The sequence below is a fragment of the Mustelus asterias genome, chromosome 23 (assembly GCF_964213995.1).
Source record: "Mustelus asterias chromosome 23, sMusAst1.hap1.1, whole genome shotgun sequence".
Classification (NCBI taxonomy): Eukaryota; Metazoa; Chordata; class Chondrichthyes; order Carcharhiniformes; family Triakidae; genus Mustelus; species Mustelus asterias.
Window position 1 is genome coordinate 3,651,747 of NC_135823.1, and position 27,522 is coordinate 3,679,268.

At 49.5% G+C, this 27,522-nt stretch overlaps 1 protein-coding gene across 1 annotated transcript in view; it reads right to left on the reverse strand.

Moving 5' to 3' along the window:
• Positions 1-27,522, reverse strand: part of LOC144510907 (uncharacterized) — a 347,486-nt gene that overhangs the window by 314,301 nt on the left and 5,663 nt on the right. The window lies entirely within an intron of this gene.

The following is a 27,522-nucleotide window of genomic DNA, read 5'->3' on the forward strand; positions in this document are numbered from 1 at the left end:
TCCGGTCCTCCAATTCTTCCCATGGGCCGACACCTCAGTATGAATGTCGCGGGGGGTGGTGGGGGGATCGCATATGCGCAGTTTCCCCCCTCCCTTGGACATGCGCAGTCCCGGGTCCCCTGCCCACGCGGCAGATAGAGCAGCTTCCCCAGCGGAGGGAATTGTGGGAGCTGTGGCCGCCATTACTCTGCCGGAGCCCTGCCTCCAAACTCCTGGGACTGGGATGGAAAGTTGGGGTGAGGGGTGCAGTGACCCCATCCTGAAACAAATTACATGTGGGGGGTCACTGAATTGAATTGGGACGTCCCCTTAGCAAAACAGTTAACTTCAAGTGGAAAGATTTAGACACCTGGGTGACATATTGGGGAGGGCAATAGGTAAGTGTGAAACTGAAACCCAGAGTCAACACATTCAGGAGAGGAGAATTGGGCAAATGCAGGAGGAAGATAGTAGGATGAATTAGTGTTACAATTAATAGGAAGGAGGGAGTGTGTGGGGGACGGTGATTTATAGTTTGAAAGGGAGATGGATTTTCTGTGACTGCTAAAAGTATCAATTCCGGATTTCTATCCTGAAATCACAGTGATGACTTGATGATGTCAACCCGATCACAGCCTTTAAAGTTTCTATCAGGTCAATCTTCAGCCTTCTCTTCCCTGGAGAAAATATCCTGTAACTTATACACTCTTAGTTCTAGTATAGAAACGTAGAAACGTAGAAGATAGCAGCAGGAGGAGGCCTTTTGTCCCTTCGAGACTGCTCCACCATTCATCACGATCATGGCTGATTGTCCAACTCAATAGCCTCATCCCGCTTTCTCCCCATAACCTTTGATCCCATTTACCCCAAGTGCTGTATCAAGCTGCCTCTTGAATACATTCAATGTTTTGGCATAAATTACTTCCTGTGGTAATGAATTCCACAGACTCACCATTCACTGGGTGAAGAAATGTCTCCTCACCTCCGTCCTAAATGGTCTACCCCGAATCCTCAGACTGTGACCCTGAGTTCTGAACTCCCCCATCATTGGGAACATCCTCCCTACATCTACCCTGTCTAGTCCTGTTAGAATTTTATAAGTCTCCATGTGATCCCCTCTCATTCATCTGAACTCCAGCAAAAACAATCCTAACGTAGTCAATCTCTCCTCATACATCAGACCCGCCATCCCCAGAATCAACCTGGTAAACCTTCTCTGCACTCCCTTGAGAGCAAGAACACCTTTCCTCAGAAAGGGAACCAACTGCACACAATATTCTATGTGTGGCCTCACCAAGGCCCTGTATGAAGGAGCAGTGCTCCGAAAGCTGGTGATTCCAAATAAACCTGTTGGACTTTAACCTGGTGTTGTGAGACTTAATACTGTGCCCACCCCAGTCCAATGCTGGCATCTCCCCATCCCTATAATTGCAACAAAACATCCCTGCTCCTGTACTCGAAACCTCTCACAATAAAGGCCGACATACCATTTGCCTTCTTTACCACCTGTTGCACCTGCATGCTTACCTTCAGCGACTGGTGCACAAGGACACCCAAGTCTCCCTCTCCCAATTTACAGCCATTTAGGTAGTAATCTGTCTTCTTGTTTTTGCTTCCAAAGTGAATAACATTTATCCAAATTATACTGCATCTGCCATTGATTTGCCCACTCATCCAACCTGTCCAGATCATGCTGAAGGATTTCTGCATCCTCGTCATAGTTCACCCTCCCACCCAACATGGTACCATCTGCAAACTTTGAGATGTTACATTTTGTTCCCTCATCCAAATCATTAATATATATTGTGAATAGCTGGGGTCCCAGCACCAATCCCTGTGGCATCCGATTAGTTACTGCCTGCCAATTTGAAAAGGATCCATTATTTCCTACTCTTTGCTTGCTCTCTGCCAACTTGTTTTCTATCCATCTGAATACACTTCCTCCAATCCCATGCACTTTAATCTTGCACGATAATCTCTTATACAGGTCTTTGTCAAACACTTTCTGAAAGTCCAAATATACCACATCAACAGTCTCCTCCTGTCAACTCTACTAGTTACATCTTCAAAAAATTCCAACAGATTTGTCAAGCATGATTTCCCTTCATAAATCCACACTGACTCTGTCTGATCCTGCCACTGCTTTCTAAATGCTGTGCTATAAAGTCCTTTATAATGGATTCAAGAATTTCCCGCACTACCGATATTCAGCTTCCTGGTCGAAAATTCCCTGTTTTCTCTCTACCTTCCTTTTTGAATATTGGCATGATGTTATCTACCCTCCAATCTGCTGTTCCCGAGTCTATAGAATCCTGGAAGATGACCACCAATGCATCCACTATTTCTAGAGCCACTTCCTTAAGTGCTCTGGGATGGAGATTATCAGGCCCTGTGGATTTATCCACCTTCAATCTCATCAATTTTCCCAGTGCCATTTCTCTACTAATATTGATCTCCCTCAGTTCCTCCCTCTCACTAAAACTTGCATTCTCCAATATTTCTGGAATATGATTTGTGTCCTCTTTTGTGAAGACAGAACATCGGATGGATTCAGTTGGTCAGCCATTTCTTTGTCCCCTATTATACATTCCCCCATTTCTGTCTGTAGGGGACATACATTTGTCTTCACCAACTTCTTACTCAGTTAATGGTAGGGCATTGGGAAGAGTTACAGAACAAAGAGATCTCGGGGTACATGTTCATAGCTCCTTGAAAGTGGAGTCACAGGTGGACAGAATGGTGAAGAAGACATTCGGCATGCTTGGTTTCATCGGTCAGAACATTGAATACAGGAGTTGGGACGTCTTGTTGAAGTTGTACAAGACATTGGTAAGGCCACACTTGGAATACTGTGTGCAATTCTGGTCACCCTATTACAGAAAGGATATTATTAAACTAGAAAGAGTGCAGAAAAGATTTACTAGGATGCTACCGGGACTTGATGGATTGAATTATAAGGAGAGGCTGAATAAACTGGGACTTTTTTCTCTGGAGCATAGGAGGCTGAGAGGTGACCTTATAGAGGTCTATAAAATAATGAGGGGCATAGACAAGGTAGATAGTCAATATCTTTTCCCAAAGGTAGAGGAGTCTAAAACTAGAGGGCATAGGCTTAAGGTGAGAGGGGAGAGATACAAAAGTGTCCAGAAGGGCAATTTTTTCACACAGAGGGTGGTGAGTGTCTGGAACAAGCTGCCAGAGGTAGTAGTAGAGGTGGGTACAATTTTATCTTTTAAAAAGCATTTAGATAGTTACATGGGTGTGATGAGCATAGAGGGATATGGGCCAAATGCGGCAATTGGGATTAGTTTAGGGGTTTTTACAAAAAAGGTGGCATGGACAAGTTGGGCCGAAGGGCCTGTTTCCATGCTGTAAACTCTATGACTATGACTCTTTCTCTTCATGTATCTACAGAAACTCTTAATGTCAGTCTTTATATTCTCTGCAAACTTACTTTTGCACTGTCTTTCCCCCTTTTAAATCAATCCCTTGGTCCTTCTTTGCTGAATTCTAAACTGTTCTCAATCCTCAGACATATTATTTTTCTTGGCCAATCTGTATGCTTCTTTCTTGGATCGAATACTATCTCTAATTTCCTTTGTAAGCCATGGATTGGCCCTCTTACCCATTTTGCTTTTGTGCCAGACAAGAATAAACAGTTGCTGCAGTTCCCCCATACGTTCCTTGAATGTTTGCCATTGCCTATCCACTGCCATCCCTTTAAGTATCTCTCCCCAACCTATCAAGGCCAACTCATGACTCATATCTTCATAATTTCCTTTATTAAGATTCAGCACCGTCATTTCCAAATCAACTACTTCACTCTCCATCTTGATAAAAAATTCTATCATGTTATGGTTGCTCATCCCCAAGGGATTTCATACAGCTAGATTAGTAATGATTCCCTTCTCATTACACAGTACCTAGACTAAGATGGCCTGCTCTCTAGTTGGTTCCTCCATATATTGGTCAACAAAACCATCCCATATGCACTCCAAGAATTCCTCCTCTATGGCATTGTGGCTTATTTGATTTGCCCAATCTATGTACAGATTAAAATCACCCATGATCACCAATATTCCCATATCACATGCATCTCTAATTTCATGTTTAATGCCATTCCCAATATCACCACTGCAGTTTGGGGGTCTCACTAATGACACTCACTAATGTTTTTTGCCCCTTGGTATTTCTCAACTCTCGCCATACCGACTCCACATTGTCAGAGCTAATATCCTTTCTTACTATTGTGTTAATCTCCTCTTTAACCAGCAGTGCCACTCCATCATCTTTATGCCCGCCTGTCCTAAATACTGAATACCCTGGGGACATTCAGTTCCCACCCCCTGGTCACCCTGCAACTATGTCTCCATAATCCCAATTATATCATATCCATTTACGTCTGTCTGTGCGATTAGTTCATCCACTTTATTGCAAACGCTCCGTGCATTAAGGCACAGAACCTTTAAGCTTGTCTTTTTAACATTGTCTCACGCCCAATATTTTTCTCTATAGCCCTGTTTGAATTTTGTCCTTGGTTTCTCTGCCTGTCACTTTTCTTATTCCCTTTTCTACCTTTCATTTTTGTCCTTGCTCCCTCCTTCTCTGACTCCTTACAGAGATTCCCATCCCCCTGGCATATTAGTTTAAACCCTCCCCGACCGCTCTAGCAAACAATCCTCCTAAGGCTTCAGTCCCAGTCCCGCCCAGGCGTAACTCGTCCAATTTGTATAGGTCTTACCTTCCCCCAGAACCAGTCCCAGTGCCCCAGGAATCTGAAACCCTCCCCCTGACACCATCTCTTCAGCCATGTATTCATCCAATATATCCTGTCATTTCTACTTTGATGAGCATGTGGCACCAGTAGTAATCCTGAGATCACTACCTTTGAGGTCCAATTTCTTAACTTTCTTACGAGCTCCCTGTATTCTGCTTTTCGGAGTCATCCTTTTTTTTTTAACCTATGTTGTTTGTACTGATGTGTACCACGACCACTAGTTGTTCATTCTCCCCCTCCAGAATGTCCTGTACCCGCTCCAAGACATCCTTGACTGTAGCACCAGGGAGGCAACATACCACCCTGGAGAATTGTTTGAGGAAGCAGACACACCTGTCTATTCCCCTTACAATTGAGTCCCCTATAACTATTGCACTGGCACACATTTTACTCCTCCCTTCTGCAGCAGAACCAACTGTGGTGCAATGAGTTTGGCTGCTGCTGCTGATTGCCCCCGAGAGGTCATTCCCCTCAACAGTATCCATCCTTGTGAATCTTTCTTGAACTTTCTTGAGGTCCTCTGTTGGTATGAAAAGGGTATATAATTAACATTTAGACTGAGTTTAATTTGGTTGCAGGTGCCCAGATACTCAGTTCCAAATTGACTCTTGATGGGACTTTAATTCAAAAGATATTTAACCTCAGGTAAGACAGGACTCTGAAATACCAATTAATCTCAATGTTTATTTAAACGCAAAGGAAAACTGATGAAACACATGAGCGACTTTCACCACCTCAATTGGGTCACCACCCAAGGTAGAAATGTGAATCTTCCTCAGGTTCCTGAACCAACAGCAATTTCCAAAAATCCTGCCCCAGGGGCACTCAGTACCTCCACGACTAGAGTCCAACTTGCAAAGCCCCAGATTACTCACAAATCCCACTTTTAACCCTTGAATCAACATTACCTCATCTCGAATCAGATCTGTTGCAATCAGACAATTGATCATTGCTGTTACTGGGTTAATTTTATTGGATGTAATCATTGATTGAAATTGTTCCATGGAGCAGAACAATGGGACATTCAGGATCTTTCTGTTTGAGTTTGGACAAGTCTCCATTCATTCTCCTGGAGGTATCCTATACATTCGAGCACAGTAGCTGAGTGATCTCCATTGCCACAAACAGTGCTTACAGCAGCAAACCAGTATTTTAACCTCCAAACATCCGTATTCTATCACTTTGGCATTCCCTTATTACACCGGAGGAGAGGGGGAAGGTACTGGTACTTGTTTTGGAGAAACAACTACATCTGCTCGCTGGTGACTGGTTTGTGTCTCAGGTTGTTTGATTTTAGCTAAACACGGGAATGGTCTGTTCCAGGGGAAGCATCAATTTGTGACTGAATTAATTTCCTCAAAGTCCACACGGCATCTTCAAACTCTTCACTTGGTCTGTTATTTTCTGACTGTAAATCAATATCCTGTTCCAGAATCTGCTTGAACAGCAATGGTTTTTCTGAGCACCTGAGCCTCACAGCCCCAGGACCCTAGTTCAATTCTGGCCTTGGGTGACAGTGTGGAGTTTGCACATTTTCTCTGTATCTCCATGGAGTTCGTCGGGATACTCCACATGGACAGTCATCCAAGGCTGTGATCGAACCCGGGTCCCTGGCATTGTGAGGCAGCAGTGCTGACCAAGTCACAGTAAGGGGAGGCAGTGGCCTAGTGTATTATCGCTAGACTATTAATCCAGAAACTCAGCCAATGCCTGGAGACCCAGGCTCAAATCCCACCATGGCAGATGGTGAAATTTGAATTCAATGTAAAATCTGGAATTATGAATCTACTGTTGACCATGAAACCATTGTTGATTCTTGGAAAAAACCTATCTGGTTCACTAATGCCCTTTAGGGAAGGGTATCTGCCATCTTTACCTGGTCTGGCCTACATGTGACTCCAGAGCCACAGCAATGTGGTTGACTCTCAACTGCCCTACAAGGGTAACTAGGGATGGGCAGTAAATGCTGGCCAGCCAGCAACGCCCATGTCCCATGAATGAATTTTAAAAAACACAGCATTGTTATGATTCAGAGCGAGGTCATTTGACCCATCATGTCTGCATCAGCTCTCCAAACCAGCATCATGAATTTGTGCCATTTCCCTTCCTTTTCCCCATACTCCTCCACATTCAAGTAATAATCTAATGTCCTCTTGAATGCCTCAATTGAACTTGCCTCCACCACACTTCCAGGCTGTGTGTTCCAGACCTGAACCACTCGCTGTATGAAAGTTATTTCTCAAATCACATTTGCTTCCTTTGGGAATCATTTTCAATCTGTTTCCCTCTCATTCTTTATGAGGGGGAACAGTTTCTCCCTAGCTACTCTGTCCATCCCCCTCATGATTTTGAACATTTCTATCAAATCTCCTCTGAGTCTCCAACAAGAACATAATTGATCTGTATCAATATTAAAAAATGTCAAGACAGATTGAGATTTTTCTGGCCCTTTGCCTGGTCAATAGAGTCAGGAGTCAGCCTGAGAGGTGAGGGAGCAGCGACACCGGATGGACAGTCAAAGTTGACAAAGGGTAATCTGGACTCAAAACGTGAGCTCTTTTCTCTCCTTACAGATGCTGCCAGATCTGCTGAGATTTTCCAGCATTTTCTCCCTTGACCTGCATGCTCAGCTGTTGACCAATGGAAAGAGCTGGAGGACCGGAAGGACTATGGTCCTCTATCCAATCAGAGCATGGGGTTCATGTGAATGAAGATTGACCTTCAGACAAACTAAAAACTTCCTCCTGTCGCCAACATCTGTGAGTAAAACACTTTCTTTTCTCTCCTTTTCCATTTCTTTTCTCATTCTGGGGGAAATTGGGGACTTGCAGCAACTGAAGGGAAAGGAAGTGAATCCAGGGAGGGTGCAGACTCTGGAAAGGTTGGCCCAGGTCTCTCTCTCTCTCTCTTCACAACACCAGGTTAAAGTCCAATATGTTTATTTAGAATCACGAGCTTTCGGAGCGCTGCTCCTTCATCAGGTGAGTCTTCAGGACATTGACATTGGTGCAGCACAGTGGCTAGCACTGCTGCCTCATAGGGCCAAGGACCCAGGTTCAATTCCACCTTTGGGTCACTGTATGTGTGGAGTCTGCGCATCCTCCCCATGTCTGTGTGGGTTTCCTCCGGATGCTCCAGTTTCCTCCCACAGTCCAAAAGACATCAAGGTGAGATTGGTTGGCCACACTAAAATGCCCCGAAGGGTCCAAAGATGTGTAGGTTAGGTGGATGAGTGCGGTCAATGTGCAGCATTAGGAGGATAGGATGGGGGCACAACATCCCAGGGTTTTGAATAATGCATGAGAATATATTATTGCTACCAAAGCAACACGGTTGAGAGAGGAGGAGGACTGGCCATACCCTCGATATTCCAGGGTATAGAATCTTTAGACAGGAGAATTGGGAGGGTGAATATTAGTCACAGCAGAGTGAGAATGGAGGGAGAGGGTATGGGATGGAGATTTACAGCTTTTGTGGAATGAGGGAGGCAAGCATGTTCCATAGAAACTAGAATTGTCTGTTCTGAATTTCTATCCAATACCAACAATTATGACTTTTCTTAACTCCTTTTACAGGCTATCAAGGGTGAGGATTTACAGACAAAAATTTCAAACCAAACATGACATCAACATCTGACAGAGTTACTCAATTCATCAGCACCTGAATATCATCGGCCTTTTTAATCTACAAGGAGAAATGTTTGTCTGCTTCTGAAGACTTTAAACATCAGTGTGACTGGAAAAGCACCAAGACACACACACACACACACACACACACCTGAGTGAGAGTGTTCCAGTGCATCGAGTGTGGAAAGAGTTTCTACCAGTTGCACAGCCTGAAAAAAACATTGCACCATTCACAGCGGGCAGAGACTGTACCCGTATTCTGTGTGTGGACGAGGCTTCAACTGATCATCCAACCTGGAGAGTCACAAGGACAGCGACACTATGGAGAAACCATTGTAATGTGGGGACTGTGGGAAGGAAATCATATCCCCATCTCAGCTGGAAATTCATCGACACACTGAGAAGAGGCTGTTCACCTGCTCTGTGTGTGGGAAGGGATTCACTCAGTTATCCCACCTGCTGAACATAATCTCTCGCACACGGACACTTTAAATACTCTGTCTGTGGGACTGGCTTCAAACATGCTGGAGAACCTGTGATCTACCAACACAGTCACACTGAGGAGAGACCGTTCAGCTGCTCTCACTGCACAGAAAGATTTAGAATGTCATCCAGTCTGCAGACTCACCAGGGAGTTCACAGCAGGAAGAGACCATACATCTGCTCAGTCATCCAGGCTGCAGGAACACCGACGAGTTCATACCAGGAGAGACCGTCACCTGCTCTGAGTTTGGAAAGAGATTCACTCAGTCAGCAAAATTGATGAGACACCAGCGAGTTCACAAGTGATTACGGTTCTGGGATTATTTTTGTGATGAAAATAAAGGAGTTTATACAAGTCATCACTAATAGAAGTTCAGAACAGACGATTCTAGTTTCTATGGAACATTCTTTTCTCTCTCATTCCCCAAAAGCTGTAAATCTCCATCTCACACACTCTCCCGGTGCTTTTCCAGTCACACTTACGTTTAAAGTCTTCAGAAATATACGGAACAGAGAAACATTACTCCTTCTGGGTTCAAAGGCCAATCATTTTCAGGTCCCGATTAATTAAGTGATGCTGCCAGATCTTAATGTGACGTTTTGTTTGAGATTTCTGTCTGTAAATCCTCACTTTCTGATATCCTGTAAAAGGAATTTACAATGCCATCATAGTCAGTGCAGGATAGAAATTCAGAACAGACAATTCTAGTTTCTATGGAACATTCTTTCCCCTCTCATTCCCCAAAAGCTGTAAATCTCCATCCCACACACTCTCCCTCCATTCTCACTCTGCTGTATCTAATACTCACCCTCCCAATTCTCCTGAAGGTGCTGATTGAGGCTGATTGACAGATCCATGCTCAGTGCATCCTGTCCTGGACACAGAGAGCTGAAAATCTCCATGCAGGCTGCCAGACAGATATATGTCGATATGACAGGATTAAAGATGTGTTTAATGGATAGCTTGGCTCCAGTTGGTTAAGATACAGGGAGTTGTGATTGATCATGATATTAAACTTGTTACCTGAGGGTAATCAAGCAGAGATAATCAACAATTTCTAAATGAAATCGAACGGGTGTTGCAGGGTTACAGAATGGGACCCACTCGAGACTGACAGAATTGCTTGACAGAGATTCAGCAGCAACTCAAGTTATCCAATGTACTCATTCTGTGTCATAATGACTGTATGACTGGATAAATATAACATAGCTACATTACTATATTATACTACTAGTAGTACTAATAAAAGTATTTCATTACAGAACCATTAATAATATATCTAATCTGTACATTAAACAACATGAGACATATCTCTGTCCTACATTAATTTACTGTCCCCTTAAATGTCAGATACCTCCTGGAGAAACCAGCCCTTTAATTGTGAACATTAGGAAAGAGACCATCCTTTTAGTGAGACAAATAAATGTGTCAAGCTGAGGGAGCAAAAGATGTCAATGTCTTTAAGAGAGAGAGAGACCTGGGCCAACCTTTCCAGAGTCGGCACCCTCCCTGGATTCACTTCCTTTCCCTTCAGTTGTTGCAAGTCCCCAATTTCCCCCAGAATGAGAAAAGAAATGGAAAGGGGGAGAAAAGAAAGTGTTTTACTCACAGATGTTGGCCTCTTTTAAGGTCAAAGCAAATAAAACAACTCAAGTTAAATCAGAACAAGGTGAAAGGGGCAGCTCCCCAAAAGGAGGGGGAACAGCCCGAACAAAAATCAAAGGACAAAGGAAACTTAAAAACATCAAATTATAATGTGATTACCAGGATCAATAATGCACCCCAACCCCTGTGGTGCCCAACGGGCACGGAAGGCATCAACTGCGCCCGTGGACACCGCATGCTCCCTCTCCAGGGACACCTGGCCGCGAACGTAGCCACGGTAGAGGGGCAGACAGTCAGGCTGGACGGCCCCCTCGATCGCCCGCTGCCTGGACCTGTAAATGGCGCGTTTCGCCAGGCCCAGGAGCAGGTTCACGAGGAGGTCGCCATCCCGACCCTCCCCTCTCCGCACCGGGTGTCCATAGATCAGGAGCGTGGGACTGAAGTGCAAACAAAACATCAATAAAAGGTTCTTTAGGAAAACAAAAAGGGAGTGCAGCCTAAGACACAAAACATAGACATGGTCCACGGACTCCACAAGGCCACAGAAGGGGCAGCCTTCGGAGCCCGTGAACCAGTGAATCCTACGGTTGTGTGGAACTGCTGCATGCATCACCCTCCACCCCAGGTCCTCGATGTAATTGGGGGAGATCCCTCCGTAGAGGGACCTCCACTTGGGACGTCCGCCGCCGGGCAGCAACAAGGCCCGCCAAGGTGTATCCGGGCGACAGGCGAGGAGGCGGTAGTGGAAAGTGTGCAGCAGCAGCCCGTACAGGAAATGCCTCCGCGCGGTAGAAAAAGGCACGGAGGACATTTCCGCGAGGCGGCTCAGGCTGTGGGGCACCTGACCTGAGGAGGGGGGTTGAGGCTTTGGGCCAATGTGGAATTCTGTCCGAGCAGGGGAACGCTCGGGTGGGATCCCACCGCACGCCTGCACCGCCTCGAGTTTGCGTGTACTTTCGGGGCCGAGCACGACCGTCCTAAGGTCTTGGATGGCTTTGGCCGCGCGCCGGACGGACACCCCCGCGCGCTCAGCCAGCACGTGGGCGCTCAGCCAGCCCGCCCCTCCGCCATCCAGCATGTCCCCGATTCTGGTCACCCCGGCGTCCACAGCCCCCCCCTCTCCGCCAGCCACCTGAATCATACAGCTGGAGGAGCGGATTCCTGAGCAGCGGCTCTCGCACGAGAGCTGCTACTCCTGACGGCGGGGAGCTGCGTCGCGAGGCGACCGTGTTCCAGACAGTGAGGAGGTCCTAGTAAAAGACGGGTTACTCCTGCAGGGAGGTCGAAACACGCCCCAGATCGATATGCAGGAGCTGCACGTCATAATTGAGGCCGTGCCACTGGCGGAAGTAATACGTCGCCATGGCACACCATCGTGGAGGGGGTATCTCTGCAGAGTTTGGAGGTGGAAGGTCGCTATCTGAGTGCCCTCCTCAAGCGGGAGATGCAGAACCGCGGCAGGGACCCAGGGCAGTCGATTGTCCCAGAAGAACCGCACGAGGGTTCTCTGGATATTGGCGACAAAGCCAGGGGGAGGGGTCAAAGGGTCCAGCCGGTACCACAGCATGGAGGCGACCAGCTGGTTCATGACGCGAACTCGCGCCCTGTAGGACAGCACTCGGGGCAGTCCTGTCCAGCGACTCAGGCGGGCGGAGACTTTGGCCTCCAGCTCCCGCCAGTTCGCCGGCCAGGATTCCTCGGCTGGGCAGAGATGGGCCCCCAAGTACAGGAGGTTGGTCCTGCTCCAGGTAAAATGCCTGAGCTCCTCCGGAAGGGGGTCTGTCTCCCAAGGACCGACAAGGAGTCCAGAGGACTTGGCCCAGTTGATCCTGGCGGAGGACGCGGCGGAGTACACCGCCTGGCATTCTCGCATCCTCCGCAGGTCAGCCGGGTCCGTGAACATGAGGAGCACGTCATCAGCGTAAGCTGACAGGACAACTCCTATGTCCGGTCCGCGCGGAGCCAAACCCGAAAACCTCCTCCGCAAGAGGCGCAGGAATGACTCCACGCATATAGAATACAGTTGGCCGGACAAGGGGCAGCCCTGCCGTACTCCTCTCCCAAAGCGAAGGGGCACCGTCAGGGACCCGTTAACCTTAATTAGACACTCTGCGGCAGAGTACAGTAATCGGATCCGGGCGACAAAATGCGTCCCGGACCCGAATGCCCGCAGAGTCCCGAGTAAATACTCGTGCTCCACCCTGTCGAACGCCTTCTCCTGATCTAATGACAAGAAGGCGCCCGACAGACCAGCCCTTTGGGAATGATGGATGAGGTCCCGGACCAGGTGGAGGTTATCATGTATACAACGGCCCGGGACCGTGTAGGACTGGTCAGGGTGGATCATGTGGTCCAGCACGGATCCAAGGCACGAAGCCATAGCCTTGGCAAAGATTTTATAATCCGTGCTGAGGAGGGAGACCGGGCGCCAGTTGTTTAGCAGGTGGAGATCCCACTTCTTGGGCAGCAGGGCAATGATGGCCCTGCACCACGAAAGGGGCATCTCCCCGGTAGCAATGCTCTCCCCCAGGACCCCCACGTAGTCATTCCCCAGGACGTCCCAGAACGCCCTGAAGGACTCTACTGTCAGCCCGTCCAGCCCCAGGGCTTTGCCCCGACTGAGGCCGTTGAGGGGGCCGGTCAGCTCAGCCAGGCTGATATTGGCCTCCAGCTGGCCGACGCCCTCCGGGCTGACCTGCGGCATGTCCTCCCACAGACCTCTGCGGGCATCCTCGCTGGACGGATCGGAGAGAAGAGGTCGGAATAGAAATCCCGGGCAATGGCACGGATGCCCTCCGGATCCAAGACGGGAGAACCGTCGTCGGCCAGCAGCGTAAGGAGCTGCTGACGGTTAGCCCGCCCTCTTTCCAGCGAGTAGAAGGGGGAGCCGCGGTCCAGGTCCACCTGGAACTGGAGCCGCGCCCTCACGTACGCACCACGAGCCCTGACAAGCTGCAGGTCCCGCAGCGCGCCCTTTTTCTCCCTGTACTCCAGCCCCAGGGCCGGGTCTGCGTCGGGCTGACTGAGACGTGGCTCCAGGTCGAGCACCTCCTTCTCCAACTCCTCGAGCCTGGATTTCCACCTCTTTGTCGACCCCCTCGCGTACTCCTGACAGAAGGTACGGACGTGAGTCTTGCCCACATCCCACCAGAGCCTCAAGGAGGGGAAGCCTCCCCGCTTCCTTCTCCAGCCGGCCCAGAATCGACGGAACGAGTCCAGGAAGCGCTCGTCCTCCAGCAGCGTGTTGTTAAAGTGCCAGTACGCGGACCCCCGCCGGACGCGAGATGGTGCAAAGTCCGCCCACCCCAGGCTGTGGTCCATGCACGGTACCTGCTGCACGGAGGCCGAAGACGCGCTGGACAGGTTCGCCCTCGAAATGTAAAGATGGTCGAGTCTGGACTCTCCGGTTCCAGGCCTCACGTAAGTGAAAGCTCTGGAGCCAGGATGGAGATGTCTCCAGACGTCCACCAAGTTGTGGGTCCCGAGCAGGTCCCGCAACTTCACCATCGCCGGGGTGCGCAGCCAGAGGCCGGTGCGGTCTCGTGCCTCGAGGGTGCAGTTGAAATCCCCCCCCCGAGGATAATGCATTCGCCTCCCGCGATGGTGTCGAGATGAGCGGACACTTTCTCGTAGAAAGTCGTTTGCTGCGGTCCGCCGCCCGGGGCGTAGACGTTCAGCAAGTGAATGACCACGCCCCCCACACGGACCGTCAAGTGCAGCAACCGGCCTGGCACCGGCTCCTTGACCCCCCAAGATCTCCGGCTGTTAATGCGGGGCCAACAAGATAGCCACCCCGCTAGAGGTGAGCGTGAGGTGGCTCATGTAGACCCCCCCTCGCCACTCCAGGAGCCATTGGGCTTCGTCTCCCGGAACGGTGTGGGTTTCCTGCAGTCACCCTCCGACTCCGAGTCCCCCGCCGCAGGACGTACGGCGGGCGGCACGGAGCCGCCAACTAGCCCCAACTCCCCCCCCGACCCCACCCCCAGGATCGGCGGAGGGGGGGTTCCCCCCGGGCTCCTCTTCCCTGGTTTGCGGGTCCGGGGGCAACGGCGGCTCAGTCCCCCACTCTGCCACAGACACCTGGACACCCCCCAAGTCCAGAGAATCCTCCGGATCCAAGTCGGGGGTGCCCAGCATCAAAGGCCGGGACAGAGAGGAAGAGACCACTTCCTCGCCACCATCGCCCGGGGACCCAAACATCGGGGTGCTGCCGCAGTCCCCCAGCAGGCTGAAGAAGAACTCCTCCGGGGTGAAATCTGCCGGGTGGAACGAAGCCACAGGGGCCCCGCTCCCACCCGGCCCCAGGGAGTCCCGCCTGGAGGACTGCGGCAACACGCGTGTTCTCTTTTTCTTGCCCCCACTCCGGGGGCAAGGTGTAAAGATGACTGGGGGCGTGGCAGGAGATGGTGTGAATGGGGAGAGGGGCGTTGGCGCTTCCACCTCTAAGCCAGGGGAGTGGGGTGCGGGGAGCCCCACAGATCTCAACTTCCATCTCCCACGAGGTGCCGCGCCTCTTTTTGAGGGGCAGCCCACTGTCTACGCCCCAACTGCCCCTCCCCTCCCCTTCCGGCCCCGCCCCTTTTGCCCTCCCATCCCGTCCCCGGGAGATGTCGGTTGTTCCGGCTCGGGGTCGCCTACCCCCCCATGCCCGGATCCAGGAGCCTGCGCAGCCGCGACGCCGGGCCCAGCACTAGGCCCCGGAGAGCCCACGGGCCCGGCAGATGGTGGTGGAGGGGTCGCGGAGGTGGAAATAACCCCCGAGCCGGCTGCTGGAGTGACTGGGGTAGTGGGGGCTGGGGTTCCGGTACCCCCCCTTTTCTCTCATCCCTTTTTTACCCGGGGTCTTCTGGCCACACGGAGGCTCCGCTCCCCCCCCCCGCCGGCAGCTGAGGTGGCAGTTGCTGCCGGCTTGGCCTCCCCTTGCGGGGGGCCAGGTGGTACTCGGTTAGGGGGAGAGGGGGTTGCGGTGCCAGCTGCGGCCGCCTTGGATTGGTGGTCGGCGGCCTTGGAGACAGGGCAGTCCTTTTTAATGTGCCCCGCCTCCTTACAGGCATGGCACCGCACACCGTCCACGGACCAGAAGACCCGGTAGGAGACCCCCTGAAAGGGGAAACTAAAACCCCCCTCAAGCACCTCCTCCTGGGCCAGGCGGACAAATACCTGCCGCCGGAAGGAGTAGACATGGCGGAGGGAGGGGTCCCGAAGGCCGAGCGGGTTCGGCACCACCCCGGACCTGACCTCCCCCAGTAGATGGAGGTGGGGGAGGAGGAGCTCACTCGGTAGGAAGTGCGGGACGTTCGAGATCTCGATCTTATGGGCGGCGGCCTCCAGAGGGTCCACCGCCAGGAACGTCCCGCGCACCGTGAGCCCCCTCTCCAGGGCGAGGTGGACCACCCGCTCGGCCTTCAAAAAGAATACGGCCCAGCCGTACATCTTGGAGGCCGCGACAATGGCTGAGGGGCCGACAACCTCAGCCATTGCCCTCACGCAGGCCTCGATGGACATGTCGGGGTGGGTGTAGCATTGAACCCCGAGCTGTCTGGTAACCAAGGAGAATGGCGGCAGGGCCTTGGGAGCGGCGGGGGCTCTGGCTGCCACCACACCCACATAGGTGGGCCGAGAAGGCCCTGCCACCGGCGACGCTGGCAAGGCCGCCATGGTTGCTCGGCGAATGCTCCGCCCACCCCGAGACTGCCCAGATGCACGGCAGGGCGTATATGTGTGTCTGTGGGGAGGGATAGAGGGGTCGGGTTGTCGGGAGGGATAGAGGGGGCGGGTTGTAGGGAGGGATAGATAATAGACCTCTCTGCCCAGGTGGCAAGGCGGGGCCAGAGAGGGAAATAAAGGAGGGTGGGGTAGGTGGGTGGGGGTTCAGGTGCTCTCGCCCCGGAGTTAGAGAGGGAGAGAGGAGGTTGGAGGAGCAGGAAGGAGAACGAGGGACAGGGCACTGAGGAGGGCCGGTGCCCCAGTCAGGAGGAAGGAGGGCGGGGTGCCGGTATTGGGGGCAGCAGCAGTGGGTAGGGGGACTCTCATATTCTTCCATGCTTCTCCCTTTCAGGCACCGACCTTCTGATGATGAGGGCAGCAGCCCAACCACTCAGTCCCTTGATGTTGAAATGTTTAAGTCGCGCTGTCCACCCTCCTGTAGAGGGAAAAAACAACAAAGAGAAACTCTCTGTGTGTCTTCTCTCCCTCGCTCCCTCCAGGGAGAGAGCACCCTCCAGTAGCCTGACGGCACGCAGGCACGCAGGCAGGCACGCAGGCCGGACAGCAGGCAGGCAGGCAGGCCGGACGGCACGCAGGCAGGCCGGCAGGCAGGCAGGCATGCAGGCCGGACAGCAGGCAGGCGATGGCGGCTCCTCCTCCTCCTTCCTTCCTTCCTTCTGGTTGGAACTCGAGCAATTCGGCAGAAACAGCAATGGCTCTCTGCAAAAACGGGTGTCTCCAGTGAGCAAGCTCTGCAACAGTGAATACTCACAGATGTTGGTTTCTTTTCGTTTATCACAAATACGTGAACACAAAACAATTACAAATACACAAAGAACAAAATACATTACCAATGGCTAACGCCATCCATTTATCAGTTACTGCCTTCTATTTAGGAAGGGTTCACTAACGGTCATAGTTTTCCAGGGCATTGCCCTCTAAATACACCTCCATTTACAAATCATAACCTACAAAGTGACAAACATTAGTACAACACAACAAGAATAAACATTGCAGCAAATCCGCCGCCCTCCAGGGCACCGCCTCCCGGGTTTTTCCCCTGCCGGGGGATGCAACCCTCCAGAGGTACTCAGGTCCGGGGGTTCCACCTGACGGATGTTCGGCCGGAGGGAGGGGAAAGGGAAACCACCCCGAACCTACTCAATCCGGACTGCCTTCCGAATTTTCAGCCGGCGCGGTGGGAAAGGCTCTCCGGGGTACTCGATTCACCCTGCCTTGCCAATTTTTCTCCCAGAGAATTAAATCCCTCCGCTGTTACTGTGTCCGGGGCTTCACCACCCAGAACTTTCTCCAACTGGATGTCACACCCCCCGGGGGTGACTCTATCCAGGGTGGGATGCCCCCCAGGCCACAAATAACGCAAGAAAATAGACAGGGGCGGGGGAAACAAAGCCCCAACTATCATAACAGGAAAACCACATATTACAATAACAAACAATCCATTCACAACCATACAATTGTGAAACATTTCGGAGGCATCGCCTTCCAGAGCTTCGCCCATCAACATTACACCGTCCAAAGTCGACAAAGCTCAAATACAGTCCTCCAAAGTCCATCACTCCGGGCCAGATCTTCCAAAATCACACCCACTGGGGCTCCACCGTCTGGGGTCACACCTCCCGCGGCTGAACCTTCCGAAACCATAGTTCCCAAATGGCTCCTCCCTGGCTTGGGTCTTCCGAGATTGCATCTACCTGGGCCACACCTTTCAAGGCACAGGAATCCCAGCGAGAGCAGCATTCAACAAGCCCCAGCCGAGACAAAAAGTTCTTACACAAGTCACGAACCCAAGCACTTGAAACAGAAACTTCACGCCGACCAAGGCGCTCCTCCCAGCGGCCACATTTCCAAAAGCTCACCGCAAGGCGCGGATAACTCCCAGATGTCGGGGGTTGTCTTAAAGTTACAACAAAGTCACTGCAGTGCAGGTTGTGACCAGTGGCCGGAAAGAGACAATTTAATGGGGGGTCGGGGTAAGCATTTACACCTCAGACAAGTGCGAATACCTTGTGTTAAACCGACCTTCCCAACACTTGGTTTCGATGTCAGCGACAGGAGGAAGTTTCAGTGCGTCTGAAGCTCAATCCTCATTCACACAAAGCCCGCGCTCTGACTGGCTGGAGGACCAGAGTCCTTCCGGTCCTCCAACTCTTCCCATTGGTCAAGACTTCATCATAAAGGTCAGGCGGTCAGAACTCTGCCGCACGGGCACGGGTGCCGCACGGGCACGGGAGCCCCCCGCACCCCCCCCCCCCCCCCCCACACCCCACACCCCACACCCATTGCTCCTTCCTCCCCTCCCCCTCGCCCTCGACATCGCCTCGAGCCAAGGTTTCCAGGCAACCGGCTGACGGTTCTGGCCAGAGCGAGAAGCCGCTCAGTGATCTCCCTCTCCCCCTCGGCCCGGGATTGCGCATGTCCAAGAGAGAGTGTAAGCTGCACATGTGCGGGGGAGAGCCCCTCCCTGACCTTATGCTGAGGTGTTGACCAATGGGACAAGTTGGAGGACCGGAAGGATTCTGTTCCTCCAGCCAATCAGAGTGCGGGCTTTGTGCGGAAACACACACACCCGAGTGAGAGTGTTCCAGTGCACTGAGTGTGGAAAGAGCTTTAACCAGTTCCACAGCCTGAAAATACATCGCAGCATTTACAGCGGGGAGAGACTGTACCCGTGTTCTGTGTGAGATTTAACTGATTGTTTAACCTGGAGAGTCACAAGGACACCCGCACCATGGAGAAACCGTGGAAACATGAACATTGTGGGAAGGTATTGAAAACCCCATCTGTACTGGAAACTCATCGACGCAGTCACACTGGGGAGCGACCATTCACCTGCTGTCAGTGTGGGGAGGGATTCACTCAGTCATCCAGCCTGCGGAGACACTGGCGAGTTCACACTGGAAAGAAATGACTCACCTGCTCTCAGTGAGAGAAGGGATTCACTCAGTTATCCAGCCTGTGGAGGCAGCGGCGAGTTCACACTGGGGATAAGCCGTTCACCTGCTCTCATTGTGAGAAGGGATTCACTCAGTCATCCCACCTGCAGACACACCAACAAGTTCACACTGGGGACAGGCCATTCACCTGCCCTGTGTGTGAGAAGGGATTCACTGACATATCCAATGTGCGGACACACAGCAGCGAGTTCACACTGGGGAGAAACCATTCACCTGCTTTCAGTGTGGGAAGGGATTCACTCAGTCATCCGCCCTGCAGAAGCACGAGAGAGTTCACAACGGGGAGAGACCATTCATCTGCTGTCAGTGTAGGAAGAGATTGAGAGCTTCATCCAGTCTGCTGAGACACCAACAAATTCACGAGTGATTCCAGGGGTTGGATTCTGCTGTTATTGTTTCTGCTCTCAGTTACACCCAGAACTGCATTTTGTTCATTCTCACAGTTGGTCAATGGGGAGGGTCGGAGGGTTTCTTTCTGCTGGGCTGGCCAATCTCACAACTTTGCCTCCAATGGGCTGATGCTCTTTGAGTCTTGTTATGAATATCTGTTTTCAAATTTCACAAGGATCACAGAGTGACAGGGTGTAGGAAGTTCAGAGATATTTAGTCAGCATTTCTGTTTGAAACCCCCCAAATGCCCATCCAATTTCCTTTGTAATTGTTTATTGTCTCCACTTCCTCCACCCTCGTAGGCAGCGAGTTCCAGGTCATTACCATTCACTGCATCAAAATATTTTTCCTCAGATCCCCCCCTGCATCTTTGACCCAAAACCTCAAATCTGTGTCCTCCTCATCCTTGTCCCATCAGCTAATGGGAAAAGCTGTTCTTTGTCCACCTTATCTAAACCTGTCAGAATCATGTCCACCTCTATCGAATCTCCCCTCAACCTCCTTTGCTCCAAAGGAAACAACCCCAGCCTGACATCGACAATAAAGAACAAACTAAAATTATGTTAGTACCTGAAATCAAACGGGAATGTGGTTAGCACTGCTGCCTCTCAGTGCAAGGGACCTGGGTTCAATTCTGGCCCCATGTGTAGAGTTTGCACATTCTTCCTATGTCTGCACGGGTTTCCTCTGGTTTCTTGCCACAATCCAAAAATGTGTAGGTTAGGTTGATTGGCCATGATAAATTGCCCCATAATGTCAGGGGGATTAGGAGGGTAAATGTGTGGGGTTACGGGGATAGGCCCTGAGTGAGATTGTTGTTGGTGCAAGCACAATGGGCCAAAGGGCCTCCTTCTGCACTGTAGATTCTATGATTCTATGAATTTCTGTTTTAAAGATATTGTGAATATATTGTCCTGGACAATAAAGGAATTGGAATAACTCACCTTGGGTGTGGTTGAATGGAATATATCAATCTGGTATCCATCTTCAGTCTAGTGAAAGTTTGGAATGTGTCGCTGGAAATCCCTCCCTAACAGCACTGTGGGTGTACTTACACCTCAGGCATTGTAGCAGTTCAAGAAGGCAGTGTTGGGGTTGACCATGGCCGAGGCAGCTACACACAGCCACCTATTCTGTTGTAATTGAAGGACTGCAGATTGAATGTGAGGCATTATGGGACTGGGCTATCTTGACCACATTCCTGTGACTGCTCAGTTTCTGCAATCACGGACCATTAAAGCTGCTCAGCAGGGCCCCGACAGAGGACCTGGTGAGAATATTTACTCAGAATGAGTTAGAATTAAACTTATTCCAGGATCAGCTGGTGTTCAGTGGCTGAGATACCCGAATCTGTAAAAAGGGGGTCTGACCAATCAACAAACGGTGGTAGGTAGTTGGTTAAGAAGTTAAGAAGCGTTCTCAAGAATTGTTTAAATTATTTTATCATAAATTTGTGACAAGAACTGTGAGGGACTTGTGACCCAATAGTCGGTGAAGTGAAGTATACTCCAAGTAGCACTGGACTGAAAAGCGGACCTCTGAGAGTAGATTCTAATGGTTATAATCCTACCCAAGCATGGCCAGTGAAAAATCAGAGCTCAAGTGGGGACCAAACAGGTCTCTTACCTGCCAATTGGAAACTGAGAACAAAAACTTATCGATAAAATGATAAGAGAATAGAGCCAAAATTTCAAGTCTGGATGACACTTCATAAAACTCAAAATGTTGGCTCTATTCTCTCTCTACAGATGCTGTCAGACCTGCTGAGATTTTCCAGCATTTTCTGTTTTTGTTTCAGATTCCAGCATCCGCAGTATTTTACTTTTGTGATAAAATGGGCGTTGCTGAGGCTGCATCTTGAATACTGGGTGCAGCTTTGTCTTCTATTTCAGAAATGATACAAATGCACTGAAAGTGGACGTTTAATAGATTGCTCCCCAATTCTTGACCCGCACAGTGTAAATTTTGTCCAATTTTCCTTGTCTTCAACTCTGACAAAGGGTCATCCTGACTCAAAATATTGTCTCTATTCTCTCTCTACAGATGCTGTCAGACTTGCTGAGATTGTCCAGCATTTTCTATTGTTGTTCCAGATTCCAGCATAAGAACATAAGAAATAGGAGCAGGAGTAGGCCATCTAGCCCCTCGAGCCTGCCCCGCCATTCAATAAGATCATGGCTGATCTGACGTGGATCAGTACCACTTACCCGCCTGATCCCCATAACCCTTAATTCCCTTACCGATCAGGAATCCATCCATCCGCGCTTTAAACATATTCAGCGAGGTAGCCTCCACCACCTCAGTGGGCAGAGAATTCCAGAGATTCACCACCCTCTGGGAGAAGAAGTTCCTCCTCAACTCTGTCTTAAACCGACCCCCCTTTATTTTGAGGCTGTGTCCTCTTGTTTTAACTTCCTTACTAAGTGGAAAGAATCTCTCCGCCTCCACCCTATCCAGCCCCCGCATTATCTTATAAGTCTCCATAAGATCCCCCCTCATCCTTCTAAACTCCGAGTACAAACCCAATCTCCTCAGCCTCTCCTCATAATCCAAACCCCTCATCTCCGGTATCAACCTGGTGAACCTTCTCTGCACTCCCTCCAATGCCAATATATCCTTCCTCATATAAGGGGACCAATACTGCACACAGTATTCCAGCTGCGGCCTCACCAATGCCCTGTACAGGTGCATCAAGACATCCCTGCTTTTAGATTCTATCCCCCTCGCAATATAAGCCAACATCCCATTTGCCTTCTTGATCACCTGTTGTACCTGCAGACTGGGCTTTTGCGTCTCATGCACAAGGACCCCCAGGTCCCTTTGCACGGTAGCATGTTTTAATTTGTTTCCATTGAGATAGTAATCCCATTTGTTATTATTTCCTCCAAAGTGTATAACCTCGCATTTCTCAACGTTATACTCCATTTGCCATATCCTCGCCCACTCACTCAGCCTGTCCAAATCTCTCTGCAGATCTTCTCCGTCCTCCACACGATTCACTTTTCCACTTATCTTTGTGTCGTCTGCAAACTTCGTTACCCTACACTCCGTCCCCTCCTCCAGATCATCTATATAAATGGTAAACAGTTGCGGCCCGAGTACCGATCCCTGCGGCACGCCACTAGTTACCTTCCTCCAACCGGAAAAACACCCATTTATTCCGACTCTTTGCTTCCTGTCGGATAGCCAGTCCCCAATCCACTTTAACACACTACCCCCAACTCCGTGTGCCCTAATCTTCTTCAGCAGCCTTTTATGGGGCACCTTATCAAACGCCTTTTGGAAATCCAAAAACACCGCATCCACCGGTTCTCCTCCATCAACCGCCCTAGTCACATCTTCATAAAAATCCAACATGTTCGTCAAGCACGACTTTCCCCTCATGAATCCATGCTGCGTCTGATTGATCGAACCATTTCTATCCAGATGCCCTGCTATCTCCTCTTTAATAATGGATTCCAGCATTTTCCCTACTACAGACGTTAAGCTGACCGGCCTATAGTTACCCGCCTTTTGTCTCCTTCCTTTTTTAAACAGCGGCGTAACATTAGCCGTTTTCCAATCAACCGGCACTACCCCAGAATGCAACGAGTTTTGATAAATAATCACTAACGCATCCACTATTACCTCTGACATTTCTTTCAATACCCTGGGATGCATTCCATCCGGACCCGGGGACTTGTCCACCTTCAGTCCCATTAGTCTACCCAGCACTGCCTCTCTGGTAACATTAATTGTATTAAGTATTTCTCCTGCTGCCAACCCTCTATCGTTAATATTTGGCAAACTATTTGTGTCCTCCACCGTGAAGACCGACACAAAAAACTTATTTAAAGACTCAGCCATATCCTCATTTCCCACTATTAACTCTCCCCTCTCGTCCTCCAAGGGTCCAACATTCACTCTAGCCACTCTATTCCTTTTTATATATTTATATATAGTTCTCTTACTGGGTGCATCTGCAGAATTTTGCCTTCATCCCAATTCTTGCTGGGTAAGGGAGTCAAAAGTATTGGATGTAGAATGAGAATGTGGAAATCAACACAAACAGATCAGCCATGTTCTAAATAAATGCTGGAGAAGACTCAAGGGGCCGAATGGCCTACTTCTGCTCCTATGTCAAATGTTGGCCTCAAATTCCTGAGAATTGTGAAACAAGGCTGGAAGATTTGTCTTACTTGGAAGTGGAGGGAAGATGTCCAGGGGAGCCATCACGGTGAAAGACAGTTCTGGGATTAAAGGTTGCCAGACTAGAAAAGGAAAACAATAAACCCTCGGGGAGTGAAGAATCACTTTGGACTGGTTGGAGAATTGAGTATCGACATTTCAAGGCAGAAGGAAATGGGCCTCCAAATAATTGTTATATCAGTCACTCAGAGCTAAAGAGAAACCTGTCTCTTTAAATACATATACAGGGAAGAGGCTGCAATGAAATCTGTCCCTTTTAACCTGCACAAAAGCAAGAGGCTGAGATTGACAGGTTGCAGGAGGAGTCCATTCAGCCCATTGTGCCACTGCTATCTCTTTGAAAGGACTCTGATTCATTCAACTGCTTTACTCTTTCCCCACAGCCCTGCAAATTCTTCCCTTTCAAGTCTTTACCCTTTGGAAAGATTCTATTGAATCTGCTTTCAGGCAAATCAGAACAACTCGCTGTGTAAAAAAAAAAATCTCATCTCCCCCTCTGGCTCCTTTGCCAATGACCTTAGAGGGACTCACTTTCTGTTAAAGAGCCTGCCAACCCCCCTCACCCACTTTCCCTAAAGTGCATCAATCCCATCAGGAAAAGCCCAGAACAATCAAATATTTTTACTGAAAGAAGTTTATTAATGAAACAGAACTTGGTTAAAAACAAACAGAAAATGACTTGACGATCAGAGTAAAAGGATGTTCACAATGTTCTGGACACAAATGGTTTCTCTTTAATTCATCTGTAGCCTATTCCCTGCCCTCTTTGTGGTAAAGGCAGAATTCTCTGGATGGTAAATTTGAAAGGAAATTTATTCAATGAAAAAGTTTTACTGAACAACCTTAAGACTTTTTTGTCTTGACTTTTACACTTCATGTGGGTGATCAGTCTGTAGAAGCGTAACCCTCTCTGGCTCCTTCTTTGACAAGAATTCTTGTGGAATTCAGTCTCGGGAGTCTGGCTCTTTCTTTGACAGTAATTCCCTTGGAACTCAGCCTCGGGAGTCTTCAGTACTCGGTTAGCAAGGAAGACCTTCGGAACCTCGACTTTAATCCCCAAAGTGATCATTACCTCACGTCAGAGTTGGGCCTGTTGTAACATGACAATTGGTCAGTTTGGTCACTAGATTAATTTAATTGGATCCCCAATTACTTACACCATCTTCTCTCATTATCTTAAGCAGGAATACAATGGAACGATTTCATACAATCCCTTTATCTGATTCTATACAATCCCTTATTCAGTTTCAAATGTTGAGGCTAATCAGAACTTGAAGGTCTCTCTTGCCAGTACATTTATTTTCATTGCACATTCTTTATACACAGCAATTAAGCTTTTACATTTTTACAGTAAATAAAACTCAGTCTTTTACTATAACTACTGATTTATTATTGATTCATTAATTGTAACTCAATTAAGGCTCACTACTTATTCAATCCCATTACTGACTGGCAGTGAATTAACAGAAGATTCTTTAATTCCGACATTGGCTGATACAAGATTCACTGGTTTAAAAAGACACTTTGTCGAAGGCAATGAGCGGAATTTTTCTAAACAAATTCAAAGTTATAAAAGTCTGAAAACGGGAGTGCTCCTCACCAGATTTTTGGGCTAGTTTGGCATCGCAATCTTCCGGCACTCCGACAACGTTTTGACAGCGGGGAGATGTGTGCCAGTGGTGGGTGGGGGGTGAGCTTAAGTACGCCGGTGAAGCCGGCTTCAGAATGTGTGATCGCCATTGCGCAGGGTGCCCCAATCTGCCGGTGAACCAGGAGACCTCCTCCCAACCCCCTCCATCATCAGCGGCATTGCTATCCCCCACACCAACAGGGGTCACCACTGGGGCATCAGGACCCTCCCAATGCATCCTCTGTCAGATCACCAACATGCCACCCCACCCCATGATGCTCCCCTTCGCAACCAACCCTTGAACGCCTCCCCTGCACGAGCCCCTCCCCCTTGCAGAACTCCCCCCATGCCAATCACCCTTCTTGCATAAACCCCCCATCATTGTAAATACCCCCATCAGACCCAACCCACGACTCACTCCCTTGGCGCTGCAAGTGTCACTGCCCAATGGGCACTGCCCAGACATGCCCCCAACCACCTGGGGACTTCAATGGCCTCCGATTTCCCCCCACACATTGTGGCCCTAGCATCTGGTCCCCGCTGATGAAAACCAGTCGTGAGTCTCGCCGGTGTTAAGTCTTACCGGTGAGGGGGAGAGCAGCCGTACCAAACCCGCCAATCACCCTGTAACGTAGACAAATCTATGCAAATAGCCTTCATTCTCTTACTGGGTGCAAAGCCATTCACACCAGTAAAACAGGGTGGGAAGACAGCAATCCTTTAGCCTTGCACGCATGAGGGGCATAGATCAGCTAGATAGTCAACATCTTTTCCCAAAGCTAGGAGGGCATAGGTTTAAGGTGAGAGGGGAGAGATACAAAAAGGTCCAGAGGAGCAATTCTTTCACACGGAGGGTGGTGAGTGTCTGGAACAAGCTGCCAGAGGTAGTAGTAGAGGCAGGTGCAATTTAGTCTTTTAAAATGCATTTAAATAGTTACATGGGTATAGAGGGATATGGGCCAAACACGGGCAATTGGGATTAGCTTAGTGGTTAAGAAAAGGGCAGCATGGACAAGTTGGGCCGAAGGGCCTGTTTCCATGCTGTAAACCTCTATGACTCTAATAATCAGCCTTATTCTTGAGCCCGACTTGACAGAATATAATGTCCTCGAGCTGATCAAAACGAAAGAAGAAATTCTCAGTTGAAACAATTCCTGCCAGCCACACAGATTCCACAAGCATTTATGTGAATACAGTGTCCATTTTGAAATAAAACCCCAGTCACGATAGAGTTGTGGAACACCTCCACTCAGTCCACAAGCACGACCCTGACCTTCCGTTTACTTGCCATTAGAATTCATCACCTTGCTCTCATGCTCACATTTCTGTCCTCGGCCTGCTGGAATGTTCCGGAGAAGCCTAACACAAGCTGGACAAACAGCCCCTGATCTTTCGATGAGGCACTTTACAGCCTTCTGGACTCAACACTGAGTTCAACAACTTCACACCCTGAACTCTCTCCTCCATTTTGATTTGTTTTTTTTGCCGAGTGCCAGTCTCCATCTTGTTTTCATGTTTTTTTGCTTCCAGTCAGAGCTGTCCTTTATTCAGCCATTAACACTTACACTGGACCAATGCTTTGTTTCTTTACTACAACCATTACCTCTCCCTTTGCCTTTTGTCCCAGGACATTTTTAACATTTAATCTCACTGCTCTCTAACCAATCCCTGACTTTCCCTTCTGTTCTACCTGAACCTCCCCCCCACCCTCTCTCACCAGCATCAAACCCATCACATTTCTCCCTCTCTTTAGTTCTGAAGCAGAGTTACATTGGACGCGAAACATTAACTCTGTTTCTCTCTCCACAGATGCTGCCAGACCTGCTGCGTTTTTCCAGTTCTTTCTGTATTTATTTTCGATCTGCCTGTAGTGTTAGGAAAAACACTATTTACTATCCAGGATAAAATAAATGTCCTTCATCAGCTTTTGTGGATCATTTCAGTGGAAATGTGCTCTCCCAGGCTCAAAGAGCATCAGCCCACTGGAAGCAAAGCCGTGAGACCGGCCAGTCCAGCAGAAAAGTAAAGTTTATTTATTATCACGAAAGCTTACATTCACACTGCGATGAAGGTACTGTGAAAATCCCCTAGTTCCACACTCCGGTGCCTGTTCGGGTACACTGAGGGAGAATTTAGCATGGCCAATGCATCTAATCTGC